Source organism: Psammomys obesus, unplaced genomic scaffold (assembly GCF_907164565.1).
Source record: "Psammomys obesus unplaced genomic scaffold, mPsaObe1.curated_primary_1811, whole genome shotgun sequence".
NCBI classification, from domain to species: domain Eukaryota; kingdom Metazoa; phylum Chordata; class Mammalia; order Rodentia; family Muridae; genus Psammomys; species Psammomys obesus.
In genome coordinates this window covers 31,335,028-31,351,282 of record NW_026596046.1, presented here as the reverse complement: position 1 = coordinate 31,351,282, position 16,255 = coordinate 31,335,028, and the positions used below count along the sequence as shown (strand labels likewise).

Below are 16,255 nucleotides of genomic sequence, written 5' to 3'. Positions count from 1 at the left end.
TTTTTATGCTTAATAAGCATGCTGTATCTTCTTGTTCCTCTTTTTAAAAGTTATAGTCACCACCACCTCTTGTCCTCTTTTATAGCCAGAGGTAAGTAATTCTATCACTAGTTAATGAACTCGAGGACTTTCACAGGACTTTCCTAGTGCACCAAGTGCCATGCGCACATCATCCCAACACAGAGCCTCCCCGACAGGCAACCATTGCACAAGTGAAGAGAAGGAAATTTGGAGATGAGAATTAACGGTGTAAAGCCACATCCACAGTGAGCAAGCCTTAAAGCCAACACTAGACCCAGGTCCCGCTGACCAGTGAGTCCTGACTCCCTCCAGTGCCTGAGGCCGCAACCTCCTTACTGCGAGTCGGCCAAACCAGACAGAGGGAAGGAGCGGCACCTGTGGGATCCTCTCCACCCATCTCCTCTTCAATAAGCTCAGAACAACGCAGCAGCTTTCCTGCCAGCTCAGCATGAACAAAACTGGCATGAGCACCCAGGCTTGCCTCTCACCGTCCCTCCTGCCTGACAGGGCCCTGAGGTGCCCTGCAGTTTGTGTTCCAGTCTGGCTCCATTTTTAAGGTGATATTTGCTGGGTTTGAAAGATGAGCTGAGCAGGACTTGTCCTGGAGATGAAATTATGTGGAGTTATTGGAGGAACAAGGAATTTCAAGGATGGTCGGGGGCGGGGCATGTGTTCTTGCTGCATAACCTTGGTTAGGATTGTCTAGTGGGTTTGGAAGGATGGGAGCAGGAGGAGGAGGGAGAGGAGGAGGAGGAGGAGGAGGAGGAGGAGGAGGAGGAAGAGGAGGAGGAGGAGGAGGAGGAGGAGGAATGGATTTTGAATGAGGTAGTTGAGAGAATGCTCTAAAAGGCTTGAGAATGGACAGACACCAGCTTCCCCAGTACTTCCAGGAGCTCTCCAGGTCTAGCCCAGACTTCTAGGGGAATCTCTCTACTCTGACAGTGAGAAAAGGCTCCACGCTTCTAACACCCTTTCATCTCTGAAATTCCATAAGCCCATGAAATATATGCAAATCATCACAGCAATAAACGCATATCCCCTGCTCATTGTTCTTAGGGGGAAAAAAACCTTTAATATAAAATAAATGGAGATGAAGTTACCCTATTAGTGCATATTTAAGAGGTGGGGGTGGGGTAGGGGTGGGAGGAAGCACATTAACTTAAGTCATGAATACTCTGAAGTGAAAAAAAAATTGACTCACTTTTAAAAAAATCTTCTTAAAAGGGTCTAAGAATAGTCCTTCAAATAACCCTTGAAGTACGCAACTTTACTTCGGACACATGGTAATTTCAGTCTACCTGTTGGAAAAGACAAGAGAGAAATCAGTCATTGCTGGTGAGGACTGCTTTTCTTACAAGTGTCAGAGAAGATTCTGGAAGCTGAGGGGTGGTGCGGGAGCAACGGGGAGGGGTGGGCTGAAGGAGCAACGGCATTACAGTAGCCTTAAGCTGAGGCTGGGTTTTGCTACGAAGGTAGCGGCGGTCGGGTTGAGCGCCCAGTCAAGCTATACGGACTGAATGAACGGAAAGGATGGACCAAGGAATGTTATCATCGCACTTTGATACAGAGTTGCCTTGTAGGCTTGCCTCTTCAACTCTGGGGGAGAAACACAGTTTCCAGGCACTGAGCGTGTTATGAGACGCAGCACTGCAGCCATGTTTGCGGTACAGAAATGTGCATGAGGGGTGCCGGGCCAGCTGGATCTACGGCCGGAGTTCCGGCTCAGCTCCTGCCGTCAGCTCTATGCTGGTTGATTGATGACTACTGTTGTGCTTAAGTTGGGTACATAGGCCATTCATTAATTTTTAGCCCTCTTCTTTTTTTTGTAATATAAGCACTGAAGACCATAAATTTTCCTCTAAGTGTTGTTTTGGCTGTATTCCACAACTTTTGATATTTAATATTTCCTTGATTGTTCATTTGCAACTATTTTATGGTTTCTATTGTCATTTCTTTTTGACCCATGAGTGAGTTGGTAGTATATTTGTAAAAAAAAAAAAAAAAAAAAAAAATCTCTCATACTGAAAACAAAACAAAACAAAAACTTGTCATCTTCCTGTGATTGGCTTTTGGCTTAATTGCATTGTGGTGAGAAAATTCGGTCTCTAGTATTCTGATTACTTGAAATTTACTGGGAAATGTTTTATGGACCAATACGTAATCAGCTTTTGTAAATGTTTCGTGTGTGCTTAGGATGTTTATGAATTTTCTGTGTGATTTTGGGCCAGTTTCCTTTTTGCTTCCTGCACTTCCTTCTTTTTGCCTTTCTCCCTCCAACCCTCATCCCTCTTTCTTTAGACAGGATCTCATGGAACCCAGACTGGCCACAAACTCACAATGTGGTTGAAGATGCCCTCTAACACCTATTCCTCCTGCTTCCACTTCCAGTGTGCTGGGAGGAGATTAAACTCAGGACTTGGGTACTCTAGCCTAACCCCTCTCAGGCCAATTTCCTTCAGACCCCTCTACACTCCCATTTCCTTACTGGAGAAAGAGGCTGTACACACCCCACATAGCTCCAAATTACATTTAGTTCTGGTGGCAAACAAACAATAAAACAAAACAAAAACACTACAAGAGACGGCAGTGCAAGGTTAGGCTAGCTTTTGCTTATAATGTTATCACTGGCAGTATCTTGTGTTCACCAAGCATTTGAAGTTTCTAAAAAATGATCACAACTGTCACGGGGTCTTAGCAAGTCTGTCTGAACAGACGCTGAGGTGTCAGTCAGAAAGGTAGGGGGTAGGACACTGTGAAGGGAAACCACTCCTGACCCGGTGGCATGCAGTTAGTCACTCTGCCCTGAGTAGGGGAACTCAGATCTCTCCAGGCCTTCCTCTTGTCACTCTGGGCCCTGCTCAGATAGAACCTCTCATTCACTGTCCCCGAGATCCGCCCTCAGGATCACCTGCACGGCTGCCCTCCTTTCCAACCTGCTTCTTTCCGAGATTACATTCTGTCAAGATTTTAATATACAGCTACAGGAGGTAAATTCAGAGGCAATCTCTTGGCAGGTGTGATTCTGGAACAGGGCTGGGGTCAGGTGAGTGGGTGGTGAGCAGAGCCGCTCTGAGCTGACAGAGTCCCAGAAATATTCCTCTGGCACACGCCCTTCCCGTGACCTTGTCCCCTCCCCCACGTCATGCTCTTTTCCCCTCGGAAGATGAGCTGAAAGAGCTGTCGGTATCTCTCTTCCACACCTACGCTCGCTCTTCACGGATCACTGTGGTGTGGCTCTCACCCTCACAGTGTGCTCCTCGGGATAGGGATGATGACTCTGAGAATTATCATTGTGGCCTCTCTGAGTCATCCACCATGGCAGCCACCCATCTGTCTGGAAACTGTTCTTCCTCAGCATTTATGCCACCTACTTCTCCTGGCTCTTCCTACCTTCGAATAAAGTCTCTGTGGTTTGAACTTGAATTTCCTTAATCTCATGATAATCATTTCAAAAAGAACAGTAACCCTCAGCCACCAGTTATGGAGTTCACACTAAGTCCATGCCAGTTACTGGCCCTTTATTTGCGCAATAACCACCAGAGGTAGATATTACTGTTTCTATTTTCCAGATGAGGAAAAAAAAAAAAAAGGTAGCCTAAGTGTTGTAGAGTCCTGGGACCACTCATCTGAGATGTGGCAGATTAGGAGCCAAACTCCGAGTTCTATCTAATCCAGAGAATGTGGGCTCCGCTGCCACCCTCCTAGTTCCTGGCCTCTGGGATGATCACCTCCCCACAGTACCACATATGCCTCCCTTCACCTCGCCCAGAAGGCTTCTGGTCTGCAAACCACGCAGTGGTCCACACTCAGTTTATTTATCCTTTCTCAGTGCTCTCGCCAGACCTACTCAATGAAACTACTCCCATCCCTCATGGTGAAAAATCTCCTAACTAGGTTCCCCATTGGTCTCTTTCCCTCTAGGAACTCCACATACAGAGAAGACTGTTTTTTTTCACAAGTCTAAATCCTAGAAGCAGCCAAACAAAGGGATTTCTTCTCAAGGAATTTTTCTTTTTTAACTTGGTTTGCTTTCTCTCTTTGATCATTGCTGTTTCTTATTTCATTCATTTATTTATTTTACGTGTATGGATGTTCTACTGCATGCATGTCTGGGACCCATGGAGGTCAGGGAGAGCATTGGATTCTCTAGAAATGGAGTCAGGGGTGCTTGTATGTTACATGTGGGTGCTGGGATTGGAACTGGGGTCCTCTGGAAGAGCATCAAGTGATGGCCCATCTCTCCAACAGTCCTAAAGATTTTTTTTTCTCAATGTTCACTCTTGGAAGCACTATTCCAGGGTGCTGTTAAAGTGGAAGAAATTTTACTAGAAGTCATGGTGCTTGGGGAAGGGAGGAGTTCTGCTCAGCATTTGAGCATGGATGACAGTCACATGATCTGGCCAGAACAGTTGCCAAGGTTACTAAACCAGGTCTTGTCAATTTCTAATTGCCACATTTTAGAATCTTATTTACACATCAAGCCACACTCAAATGCCTCCTCATTCTTGAGATATTCGGCTTCTCCTGCCCTAAGAGGTATAAATGAACCCACTTGCACTCCAGAGTGTCTTGGCTAGCTAAGTCACACTTGGCATTCCATCATCCATCAGGAAGGTCACAGTTCAAGAGTTGCTGCAGCATCTTCATTGCAGCCCTTATCTCCCTCTGTGGTGGGTTCTTGGCTCAGAGGCGAAGTCAGTTCACTCCTGATGCATACAGAACCAAACCTGGGGCTTGGTACTCACACGTCAGTAAGTGACAGAAACAAGATGGCATTGGCATCCAAAAATCATCAAGTGCAAGTCTGGGTGGATGGAAATGCAAATACTGAGTGCTAAATAAATACCAAATCCATCCAAAGAGATGAAGAGCCCAAAAGGAGGCTGATGTTTCCTCTGGGCATGAAATTACGGAAAGCCTGTGCACTGTGGCTCACAAGTCCATGAGCTGTTTTTTGACGCTCTCCAGGTGAGTTAAGCCTTGGAAACTTACATTCAGACACATCTCAGTTCCCACAGTCAAAAGATCAGAGTCAGAACTTGGAAGGTAGAGGGGTTCAGGTAGAGTCACAACAACCAGAGGCACAAGCAGGCAGGACAAGCAGCACGCGTCCATGCAGCTCCCTGTCCCCTCCCAGAATGGCAAATGAAGCCTTCAGGAAACCAAGCACTTTCGGTCTCACTAAAAATAAACTCCCCAAACTTCATCTAGATATATCGCAGCTGCAATTTACAGCGTCTAGAACTTCACATGGTATAATTAGCAAATGGATTACAATGATTTATTTTTGGTTTCAAAGCTTAAATGAACACAACCTTCCAGTAGGAAGGGAAAAGAAGAGGCTAGGAGCCAGCCACATTCCTTCAGCCCCCTTCCAAAGCCATCATTTCCATGCTGGCAGGCCTCCATCTTTTGCTGGTCAGTGGATGTACCATGAGAGGGGACAGGGACTCTGGGTTCTGCTGTCCCTGGGAAGTATGACTTTGCAGATAAAGCCCCCAACAGCGTCCAAGTTAGTAACAAGGAAGATGCCTAAAATCACCCTGTTTATATACAAGGAAACCCAAAGGCATTCGCTATGGAAGAAAGGGGAGCCACAAGCCTTAAATTTATCTACAAGCATTAGCCTGTACTAAGCCAAACATAGCAGAAACTAATCTCATGGAGGGATTCCCTCTAGAAATACTAAACATGTTTTTCAAGATGTCTTCACTCAGCTTGCCTTGGAACCGGCAGAAGCCTACATGTGATGTTTCTTGAGAGGCTCAACAGAGAATGGTGCAGGCCATGCCATTAAGGCCATGCAGCTGAAGGAAGACAGGTGTGGGCTGGGAGCAGAACTGTGTTTGGGTTTTCACTCCTTACATGTGCCAGGAAGAGCAAGCCCTCCGAGCACTTTTTATAAAACGGTCATAACGAGTAACTACGTCACAAGACTGCTCTGGTGATGAAGTGAGACGTGTGTGTGGAAGGGGTTTTCATAAATGCATAATAGATTTCTGTCGAGTTCTTTCTTTTGCGCGCCTGTGTGTGTATGTTTGTACATGTGTATTTGCACACATGGGTATATATGCACGCGGAGGCCAGAGGTCCCTGCTGTGTGCAGACAGGACAGCTAGCAAGTTCCCAGGATCCCCTTGTCTCTGCCTCTCAAGCTCAGGGATTGCAGGCATAGGCTGCCTCTCTTATGTAGGTGCTGGGGATCCAAACTCAGACCCTCGAGTACAGCAAGCACATTACTGACTGAGCAACCCCTATTATGCCCCCCCCCCCATCTCCCAAAGTATTTCTTTCAGCTGAAGACTTTATCTGACCAAGGTCCTATGGCATGTCCAGTTAAACAAGTCACATCTCCCAAACCACTGATACAGGAGGTGAAAAGAGGCAACCAGGAGTTATTACATGGAATAAAGAAGTGCTTTTCACAGGGAGGGAAGAAAGGCAGTATACCCTCAGCAGCCGTCCTGTGCCAGGCACCGAACTAACATTTTCACATTGCCCTCACGCTCAGTCCTGCTACCTGCCCCAGTGCTCTGTCACTCAGACTTGTGCATGTGCACCGAGAAGCCCCTCCTCTCCCGTGACTAGATTGCCACACCTAAATGAGACCCCTGGCTTTCACTGCCACTCCTTACTGGTCTCCAGTAAACTAAGAGAACTTTAGTGCCATGGAGCTGACTGAGTTTCCTGACAGCTTTCAGAGCCAACAATGGTGGGCTTGAAGAGCTTTGGAAGATGAGAAGAACTGGAGAGATTGAATTCTGTGTTCAAGATTGCTCACAAACATCTCCCCATTTATTACTTGCTCCATGGCTCCATCCAAAGACACAAAGGCTCTCTCCTCTCTCTTCAGAAAGGCACTCACCCTCTCTCCACTCTCAGTCTCACTTAGATCGAGAGCTTGGAGAAGCCTCACTATGCTCACACACCAGAATGTCCATCCTCTCACCCTATTCTTCAGAGCCCTGTGATCACATACAGATTCACCGACTTTCTAAAATACTTTTAACTCGAAGGATTGAACCCAGGGCCTCCTGGGCAAGTGCTCTGCCATGGTACTTTCCATACTCTTTTATTTTTTATTTTGAAATAAGGTCTGCTAAGGTGTCCGGGCTGGCTTTGAACTCACAATCCTGCCAAGCTTCCCACACTGGGAATGTTAGGCCTGTGTCACCAGACCCTGCAGGAGAGGTTCTGTAATCAGTGTCTACCTCTGACTCGAATATCAGTCTTCTGAGCAGACAGAATCACATCTGTCTTCCAGGAGTGAGCACACAGTGAGCTCATCAACTACTATTTTGTTGATATTTCTATAGCAACATGTGGCATCTAATAGGTGCTTAGCAAAAATCTTACTAAGGACATTTCTATGTAAGTCAACTCCTTTTCTGAAGCTGGTTTGGTTTGACCCTCCCTTCTCTGGCCTCCCCTGCATTTGGTGCCTTTCCATGCCTTATTTACTCCTGTGACTTAAGTATTATCCAAGGGAGTCTTGGATAATGAGAGTTTGTCTTCCAAGCAGACCATAGCATCTTAGAGAGGAAAGCAGAGGAGGTCCATGAAGGGAAAACCTGAGTCTGGGTTCTTGGAAAGGGGCACACAGCAGGCAGAGACCTCACAGCCTATTTCTGGAGCCAAGCTTCCACACTGAGTTCTGGCTTTGTGGACATAAAAACGCCTTTCTTTTTCTTTCTTTCTTTCCCCCCTTTGGCGTGAAATAAATGGTTAGCCATTAAGATGTAAAATGCAGCTGTCACAGTTCATAGAACAACAGACAGGTTAATATGGGTTCTTAAGAATGTCATTTCCTCATATTAACCCTAGAGCAATGGCGACCTATCAAAATGCACTGTGTAGGGCTCCGGAAGCCACTTTTCCACTTTAATAATATTTGATGTTTAAATAACATTTGATGCTTGTTTCCAAGTAGAGTTGGATACTCTGCTTTTTCCCTTCTCCTTTCCTCCCCACCCCTTCCTTCCTTTTTCTTTTTCTCTCTTCCTCCCTGCCTTCCTTATTCCTAATCTAAGAATATATTGGCCTTGGGTTTCATATATGTGACATATATGTGGGTTACATTGGAGTTTTGTTCTTGCCTCTGATCTCAGATTCCTCTTTTTTGTATTCATTACCTCCCCCTCCCTCATCTACAAAGTTACCCATCCTACCTACTTGCCTCCTGACATAGAACTAATGTAACTCTGAGAATGTTTCAGGTTCTTTGCATGGGGTGAGCTTCTTTCTCATGTAGGTGGCCTTTTCCAGAAGAAGTGAAGAGCCACTGTGCTCAGAAGAAATGCCTAGTGGTCATCCTTGAACTGTACAGGCTCCACTCAGCTGGCAGCCTGAGAAAAAGACATTTGGGTCCGTCCTGCTCATCAGACTACTTTGGTGCCAGGGCTAGCTGGGACCCTGCGGTCATCTATAGAGCAATCCTATGTGTCATAGGGATATTTGTGGGATGCCCATTGGGATTTGTCTTCCCTCTGGCTATGCTGAGCTGTGCATAATGCACGTTTCCTAAAAAATCTTAGAGGAACAAGCTGAAAGGTAAGATGTTGTCACCAAAGCTGCTTTCAGCTCCTCGAATATGCAAGGTTCTTGGACTCTAGTGCTCCACACACATGCTGTATCTTTCTTTCTTCTTCCTCCTCCCTCATATTACTGAATACATCCTCTTTGTCCTTGAAGACTTAAACCCTTCACACGTTCTGACTGGCTTGGGTCTAAGGCTGATTCTTCCCACCCTGTGCTTCCGTGGGGATCCTTCTTGTCTTTGAGCAGTAGTCTACGCTGTACCTGCCTCCAGTGGATGTCTGAGGAAGTACCTGCCTGTCCAGCACACACACGCAAATAAGAGTCAATACATTAATGAATGTATCAATCGACTCTCTGCCTTACGTTTGGAAGAATTTAAGGAAACACAAAGATCAAATATAACCCCTTCCAAGGGGTTTGGAGTCCAGTGGGATGGCAGACACATAGCATTTTTAAAGACATAAACACTGAGATAATAAGATCTGGATGAGAGCTCAGAGAGAGGGACCTGCATCCTCGATGTCTGCTTACTGCTGTGGGCTTTCTGAGGATGCAGCAGCTAACATGGACACAAACTCACCTTCATACCCTGTCACAAATAAGACACATGCCTAGCACCATAAGCTTGGCCCAAGGACACTCAAGGAAGAAACCATTATTTCCTTCTATAAAGTTTATCAAATCCCGAGAGGTTGCAGAAACAGAGAAGACCTTGTTACAGCATAAGAGCACTGGGGTTGGGCCTCAGCCATGACATCCCAAGTCTAAGGCCTCAGTGACTTGTTTGTTTCCTGTCAGGAGGCTCCTGGTCCACAGATGAACATCAGAGTGGCTCACACCACTGTTCTGACATGACTACTAAGATGAACCTCAGAGGTTATAAGACTCTTGGGATATGGAATGTGACTCTGGACCATCAGTGAGAAGTGACTCTGGGACAAACTGGGAAGGTGAACAGAATAAGAATTCCCTGCCTCTTTATGGTTTACCAATACAATATTGGTGTTAAGCCCAATGTCCCAGTGAAGCCTCCAACAATGTATTTATTGTTATTCCTGTTATCCCTGTTGTTTCTGTCTGACAGAGAAAGTAAATGAGGTTCACAGATGTTGAATGAGTTGTCTAAGAACGCAAAGCCAGAAGCTGGCAGAGAGGTTGTCCTGGACTAGCTAACTCTCTGCCTCAAAATCTGGAGCCTTCAGTAGCTCCAGGCTACAGACTAAGCCTTTTACACATTTACATGGGCCTTCAGTTAATGGCTGAGTAATTCTGTTCTGATGGTCACCTCCAGAGGGCCATGGCTAATGTCTCTCCACACACCAGTACAGCTAAGGTGGTTTGTTCCTGCGTAGCCACTGCCCCATTTATCTTCCTGGAGATGGGAATGAGGTGCGGGAAATGGACCGGATCCACATGACTCCTGAGGAGCACCAGCACCCATCCCACACCTCCTCCATATCTTAGTTTTCTTCCTGTCGCTGTGATAAAAACCTTGACCAAAACCAACTTGGGAAGGAAGAGGTTTATTTTAGCTTTTAGTTTATAGCCCATCATGGAGGAAAGTTGGACAAGAACTCATTAGGACCTGGAGCTAAGAACTGAAGCAGAGGTCATGGGGAAGTGCTGCTCACAGGCTTGCTCCTCATGGCTTGCTCAGCCTGTTTTCTTATACCATCCAGTACTACCTGTCCATGGGCCGCACCATCCAAGTGGACTGGACTCTCCTACAACAATCATTAATCAATAAAATCTCCTATGGAGTTGCCTCCATGAAACCTGATGGAAGTGTTTTTGTTTGTTTGTTTTCGTTTATTTTTCCAGTTGAGGCTCCCTCTTCCACATGATTCTAGCTTATATCAAATTGATAGAACAAAACAAAACAGTGCCGCTAACCAGGACACTCCACCACAATGACTTTGGAAGCCGGGACTGCAAAGCTCAAGAACTACTGGGTAGGGGTAGGGCGTGACCTTTGTGTGTGTCAAGAATAAGAAACAAATCTTTGACAACTAAACCAAGTCTGGGAATCCTCTCTCCCTGTATCTTACCATAGTCTACCCTGCCTGCTGATCTCATTGGTTGGCAGGACACCAGATCAATGTGGCAAAGATAACGGTTTGTGCCCACGGGGCCTTCTTTGATCTCATCCTGTGCAGGAGCGGCACCACCCCTACCTAGATAGGGAAACTGCAACTGCAAAGCACTAAGAACTTTCCCCGCCATCACAGAGCCATCGTCTCCAAGGTCTACTCCCCATGGTTTCTACGATCCTACCTGTCCTTTGTTTCCCCATCGGTGGCATGGGAGGCGGGAGGGGTGCCCCCGCCATTCCTCTCAGTACTGAGAAGCCACGAACCGCCATACTCCTCCCACTGAAACCGCTCTCCTGGCCTGTCCCACTTGATCAGAAGGATGACAGAACCGCAGGCTCACTCACCTACTCACTCATTCCTTCGTTGATTTATTCATTCATTTACTCACTTGCATTCATCCACTCATATTCATTTCCCTACATTTTCAGCACCGTATATTTACCCATTCATTCACTTACGGGCTTCTTAATATATTCATTCACTCTTTCATTCCTTGATTCATCTTATTTATCATTTTCATCTACTCCTTTCATTAATCTGCTCACTCATTCACTCTTCTCAGTTATTTTCCCTCGCATTCCATGAACATTCACTCACTTATTCATTCTCTGCCTTCCCCATTATTTCTCCCTTTCTGCTCTTCAGCACACCACAACATCCTACCAGGAAGCTGAGCCTCCCTTGGCTAGGTCCATTAGCCCTCCCTTCCAGAACATTCTCTTCCATTTGAACATCAGCTTGCTGAGCTGTGCAGGCATGTCTCCTGGTGTGCTGGGGACATGCTTTCCACTCAGGAACAGATGTTCCTGTAATTACTGTTTTGACTTTCACCCCCTAATGCCAGAACATTCTTTCCACAAACTCCTGCCGCACATAAAAAAGCAGGCAGGCAGCATGGGCAGGGAGCTCAGTGCCTGGGGGTAAAGATTCCATGGCATGGTGTAGCAGTGGCAGCTAGGCAGGGCATCTGGAAGGCCTCTCTACTCCAGGATCTCAAGTCTCAGATGAGCTGGGCTCTGAAAAGCAGGACAAGGCCTTCTAGAGAGGAGGGCTCATGGATGCCAGGCATGATAGCCTGGCATCAATAAACATTAGTGACAGGCCACAGAGTCAGAGAATATTTGCCGCCATGAAGGACATTGTCAACAATATGATAGCAGAAGATGAAAGCAATTATTTCCCTGTCTTCTTATGTGTGCAAGGTGTTTCTCATAAACTATGTCTACTGTGCCTCAGTGGGGTCTCTCCAGCCTTCATTTCCTGAGTGTTAGCTGGTCTCGTGACCTCTCAGCCAAAGACTACATTTCCCAGAGTCTCTTGCTGAAACATATGTCAACTGAGTTGTAGCCAGTGGCTGTGATCAGAGCCTATCAGTGCAACATCTGGGCTGTGACCTTGCAAAGAAGCTGGGTGTTCTCCATTTTTCCCCTCTCTATCTATAGCAGAGAGTTACTGTCATCAGACTTTGGGTTTATGGAAATGTTTCAGGACATGGAAAAAAGTGGGAGAGAGATAGCCCTGGTTCCTGAAGAAACTGGGGAAGTAGAGTTTGCCTCTTGGCTGGGATTTCATGCATTACACTTGGCCACAGTAGGGTGCCAATAAAGCAGCAAGCCAGCACAGACTACAGGCTATGGAAAGAGGAAGTGCCTGCCTTTGCATTCTATTTCAGGGAGGAGAAACTTTCCTCAGAGGCATACTCTTGCCTCCTCTATCTTCCTTATTCTCTCCAACTCAAAGCCCCAAAGTACAGCCTTGTAGGGTCTTTGGCAATGTAATTTGTGATTTAAAATGAGATCACAGGGGGTTAGAGTGGACACTACATCCAGTGAAGAGCCTGTATGAAAAAGAAAGACACTGGTCATGGTGGGGCCTTCGTAAAGGTACAGGGAGAACTTAGATCATTTCGTCTTCTCCTCCTCCTCCTCCTTCTTCTTCCTCTTCTTCTTTATTTTCTTCTTCCTCCTCCCCATCCTCTTCTTCTCTCTCTTTCTCCTCCTTCTTTTTCAAGACAGGTTTTCTCTGTGCAGCCTTGACTGTCCTGGACTCGCTTTATAGACCAGGCAGGCCTCAAACCCACAGAAATCTACCTGCCTCTGCCTCCCAGCGCTGGGATTATAGGTGTGTGCCACTGTGCCCGGCTAGATCATTGCAAGGAGCATCAAGAACTCTGGCAGCAGCTAGACAAAGTGCTAGAAAACCAAGAATCTCTAAGTGGAGTGTGTGCTGTGGGCAGGAAGAAGATGAGCTGCCTCACCTCTAGATGGTCTACAGAAAGCAAACTTTTCCTCTCTGCTTTGAACTGGGTCTCATTTCTCCTCCTCTGCCCTCTGTTCTCTTCTTCAGCAGGCCGACGAAGACTCCAGGCTGAAGGGGATGAGTCCAGGCTGATGGGGGAGCATGCCCTCTGGCTAACAGATGTACAGCCACACTGAGAACTTTTCTTTGGGATCAAGGTCACAATGGCTTCTGAAACCACACCACCTAGCAGAAGGAACTGGTCCACCATTTTGTGGTGAGAAAAAATTAACTTCACTTATTGTGATGGAAAATAGGGGTAATAATAATGCCTTCGTTCCAGAATTGCTGGAATTTAAATTAATTACAACTGGAGAGAGCTTTGAAAGAGGGGAACAAATAGTGCTTTGTCAGGGCTAAGACTTGCCTAGTGCTGAAGGTGTCATGTGAGTGTTTGCTTTTATTATCATCCTCCTCTCTCCAATTCTCCTGTGTCTCAGCTAACGCTCAGGATGACTGGCATTATTTTCATTATGTTCTGGCTTCCCTAGAGCCCCAAAACTTATCAACTCAAATCTTCATTAGTCTCCTTTTGCAAGTGAGGAAACAGTCTCAGAGATGAGCAGGGGACCCCTGGTTACCCTTGGAGGCTGTGCAGTCTCTCTGTGCACTGAGGGTTGAGCTAGCAGGCTCTCCACTATGTGGAGCTGGCTGAAAGAGCTAAGAGCTGATGGGCTGCAGCCCAGAGGGAAGTCCCTATCATTCTCAGCATAGTCAGGCAAGTGTGGTCCACACAGAGGACTCTGCGCGGCTGAGAGCTACGGTGGAGCTTTGAGAAAGCACAGTATAAAACAAGGTTCCTCTTCCTGATGGGCTCTAGAGCCTCATCCTTGGGTGGAGGCAGTCTGCTCTCTCTCTGCAGGGAGGTAAGAAGAGCCCTCACCCCATCTGTACAGAAGGGCTGAGAGGAAACTGTTGGGAGGGGGGCAGGGAGGCCAACGGAAGGACCGCCTCCGAGCACTCTGGTGCTAGATGCCGGGCCTGGTTCTCCAGCTTGTCGCGATACTTCATCCTTTGAACGTCCCTGAGCCACATGTGGAGAAACTGAGGCAAAAGAGTGCAAGACACCTGTTCAGGTCTCATAACCCAGAAGAGTCAAGAAAGCCAAGCCTGTCTGGCTTCAGTGCCAGTGGAACATCAGCCTTCTCTTCTGTACTACACGCAGGCAAGCGCGGTTTCATGCTGATTCAGCGGTGACTGGAGCCCGGGCAGGTCCCACTGCACATTAGGGGGTGATCACTGACAACATCTGCACTGGTCTCGGAGGTCCTGAGTGGCGCTTGACACCCGGTGCTGGGCTTTCCTTTTTATTATCACTTGGGCCACGACGATGTAGAGTTCTTGCTTATTTTGAGCTATTCTAAGTGAACACACACACACACACACACAGACACAGACACAGACATATATATATAGTCTCAATTTTCATCACGCTCTGTTAACCTGCTTCAAATAATTCATGAGGAGAATGAGGCACCAACAGATGGGTTATCAGGAAAGTGGCGGGGTCACACTCTGTCAGGCTCAATTTTGTAGACTGGGAGTGATTAATTCACATCACAGAAGAGAATGAAGAACAGGGTTCTAAAGTCTGAATAGGAGTTTCTGAATAAATTTTTTCTAGGCTGAACAATAGGTTAAGAGTGGGCCAAGAAGTTCCAGACAGGAAAACAAAATGGGAGAAACTTGATCAATAGTTAAGAGGCAAAACTCTTGTGCACAGAAAGAATACCAGTCAGCTCAGCATAGGTAGAACATAAAGTTGGGGAGTAGGAGGTTGAGGTTGGGGAACTGAGGCTGCAGAAGGCGATGCAACTGACCCTTGGCAGCTTACAAACGCCAAGCTTAGAAGCTGCGACGTGCAGCTCACCCATTGAAAACAGGGAGTTTGGCTGTCTCCCACAGGAAGTCATACGGGGGAAAAGGAGTCGCCGTCAGCAGTCACCTGTGTCCCGCCAAGCATTCTATTCTGAGCTCACAGCAGAATTGAAGAAAGAAGGGTGAAGTCCTCATTTTTCAGCAGGAAATGCAGAATCATCTTATGGCTTGCGAGCGACCCACTAACGTCCCCGAGGTAGGCAAAGAGGAGGCTATAGCTAATGTATCAAACACGGAGACTGTCACTTTCCACACATCATCAAAGCAACCTTGAGACTCGAGTCCTATCTTCATCTCTAGTGAAGAAGCGCAGAAAGGGTAAGAAAGCGGCCCAGGGTGGCCCAGCCTGGGGCAATTGAACTGGGTGGTCTGGGATTCATGACTTCTGTTAATCACACATTTGTGTACACTTTAGAAAGCATGCACTGACTTTATGATGGCTGTGGGGGGGGGGATAGGCACCTAGGCAGGGGGAGGGACACAGAGAAAGGCTTGGCACAAGCTTGAGGGTGATGCAAATAGAAGCTCAGGCCTGGCTAGCCACCTGCTGTTTAGACTGGGCCCCCTCTGGGTTTGTATGACTACGGCTAGGGCACTAATGTTGGACACAAAAGAGATTCCAAATGAAGAATCACACCTGCTGTCCCTCTGACACTTGTCACTGGCCGGAGACTTCCCCCTGCGTGGTGGCACTGAGGCCAAGCTGAGCAGCAAGGAGTGGGCGATCTTGCTCTGCTGCCTGTGCATGGTAGACAGGAGGAGGACATCAGGGAGGTGTCCTGGCTGTTCTTCATCACCCTGGAAACCGAGAAGCTGTCTCTGCAGCTGCAGAAGAACCTTCTAGTGCTGGGGTATACTAACCACAGACTCAAGACTCTCGCCTGCCTTCATACACCTCTGTGGTGGGACTCCCTTGCCAGTCCATTTGGCACCTGTTAAACCTGGCCCTAGGGGATCACGCCCAGGCCAGCCTACAGAGGATGAAGGGGACCACATCTCCTCTTGTGGTACTGCATCTTTGCCCTAGGTGACACGCAGCCTCATTGGATCCACCAGCTAACGCAAAGGCTCATCCTCCCCGGTCCTGAGAGGGTGTGTGTTTATGGGTGTGTGTGTGTGTGTGTAATGTTGTATGTATGTGCGTGCATGTACGTAAGCATGTGTATGCATGTGCGTTTGTGTATGTATGTGTTGTGTGTGTATGAACATGTAGAGAAGCATGTGTATGTGCATGCTTGTGCCTGTGTGTGTACAGACGTGTGTGTGTATGTGTCTGCAGGTACTTGTGTGCTGTGAGCACATGTCCATATCTGTCTAAGCCAGAGGTGATCACAGGTGGTCTTCCTTAGGCACTCTGTCCACTGTGCTTTGTATTTATCTATCTATCTATCTATCTATCTATCTATCTATCTATCTATCTATCTATC

The 16,255-nt window shown here is 47.0% G+C and overlaps 1 protein-coding gene across 2 annotated transcripts in view; it reads right to left on the bottom strand.

The window, feature by feature from the left end:
- Tenm4 (teneurin transmembrane protein 4) overlaps window positions 1-16,255 on the bottom strand; it is a 697,438-nt gene that overhangs the window by 410,324 nt on the left and 270,859 nt on the right. For both annotated transcript variants that reach the window (XM_055623346.1, XM_055623347.1), the window contains exon 4: window positions 1,223-1,319. The gene's annotated coding sequence lies outside the window, so the exon portion shown is untranslated. The remainder of the gene's footprint in view (window positions 1-1,222; window positions 1,320-16,255) is intronic.